Source organism: Chrysochloris asiatica, unplaced genomic scaffold, assembly GCF_000296735.1.
Source record: "Chrysochloris asiatica unplaced genomic scaffold, ChrAsi1.0 scaffold00157, whole genome shotgun sequence".
Lineage (NCBI taxonomy): Eukaryota > Metazoa > Chordata > Mammalia > Afrosoricida > Chrysochloridae > Chrysochloris > Chrysochloris asiatica.
The window spans coordinates 237,809-239,543 of NW_006408675.1; the positions used below are offsets into that span (position 1 = coordinate 237,809).

At 39.0% G+C, this 1,735-nt stretch overlaps 1 pseudogene; it reads left to right on the forward strand.

The window, feature by feature from the left end:
* Window positions 1-406: 406 nt before the first annotated feature.
* On the forward strand, window positions 407-637 carry LOC102841641 (annotated as a pseudogene).
* Window positions 638-1,735: the final 1,098 nt, after the last annotated feature.

A 1,735-nucleotide genomic window follows, 5' to 3' on the forward strand; every position in this document is an offset into this window, starting at 1 on the left:
TCTGGTCAATACCCTCTGGGATATGTCTGTGTAAGGGTCAGAAGAGATGTTATTTCTAATCTTGCAATAAATCATTTCCCATTTGTGTTTTTTTCAGAGATGTTCTAACCTTCTCTGAAAAACATTCTTCAGGCAAAATGTAGTTATAAAAATAGTTCTCCACCAAAATAAACTTTAAATTTCTATTTCAACATTTTCTGAGAAATTGCCCTCCAGAATATACTATGAATTTACAGTAGGACCAGTAGTTTCTTCCTTTATGTGTATTTGTTAACCATATCCTTGACAACATGTTAATTTTTTATTAATCCAACTAGTGAAAATAATGTCTTTAAATTTATAGTTTCGACAAACGGAAGTGTAGGTGATGGTCCAAGATACCACCACCAAGGTGGGAACCAGGGAGATGGCCGAGACAGACCCCAAGAGCCATCAGGATCTCAATCCCGAGGCCAAGACTCTGCTGCAGCAGCTGCAGAACAAGTTCGAGACCATGTCCAACCAGATCATTGGAAGACTTGATGACATGAGCAGTCACATTGATGACCTAGAGAAAAACATTGCAGACCTCATGACACAGGCTGGAGTGGAAGAGCTGGAAGGTGAAAACAAGATCCCTGCCACACAAAAGAGCTGAAGGGTGATCATAATTGGCACTGGGATGTGGGATGCGATTTTCACAAGCCAACGGAAGATCACATGACTCTTTGCAGCTGACTACCATGTGTAGAGAGGTTTTATGTGATAAAATGTGTGTTCTTACTATAAATCATAGTTAGTTTTCAGAGTGTTTTCTTCCCCAGCCCGTCACTCCCCTGTTTCTTGAACATGGTAACTTTACATCTTGGATCGTAGTCGATTCTGCTGTTAAATATCAAACTCTGAACCTCTGGCAGTTCCTACGAAATATTGTCAAGATTCTTGTGTATTTTTGTCATTTTCTCTCACTCATTTTGTAGTACAGTAGTGCTATTTGATTTTTAAAAAATTATAATTTCCTGATTCTTAATGACTATGAAACATCTTTTCATGTTTATTGGTCATTTTACATTCCCTATTTGAATTGTGGTGTTGGAAGAGAATATTAAAAGTGTCATGGGATGCAAAAAGAACCAATAGATCTGTTTTGGAAGAAGTGCAGCCAGAGTGCTCCTTGGAGGTCAAGATGGCTAAACTTCGTTTCTCATACTTTGGACATATTGTCAGGAGGGAACAGTCACTGGAGAAGGATATCATGCTTGGTAAGATGGAGGATCGGAGAAAAAGAGGAAGACCCCCAACGACATGAATTGGCAAGGTAGCATCATTGATGGCGTCAAGTGTGGCAGTGGTAGTGAGGTTGGCCCAGGATCGGACATTGTTTTGTTATGCTGGGCATGGGGTAGCTATGAGTCGGTTCCAACTCAATGGCACCTGACAACAACAACAATTCTGTGAATAGAGAATATTGTCAGATATAGTGCCAGAAGATAAGTCCCTCATGTTGGAAGGCACCTCAAAATATGACTGGGGAAGAACTCCCTCCTCAAAGTACAATTGACTGTGATGATGTGAATGGAGTAAAGACTTCAGTACCTTCATTTGCTGATGGGGCACAACTCAAAATGAAGAGAAACAGCTGTAAATATCCATTAAAAAATCAGAATATAGAGTATAAGATGTATGAATCTAGGAAAATTGGAAATTGTCAAAAATGAAATAGAATACATAAACATCAATATCCTCTTATTAGTGA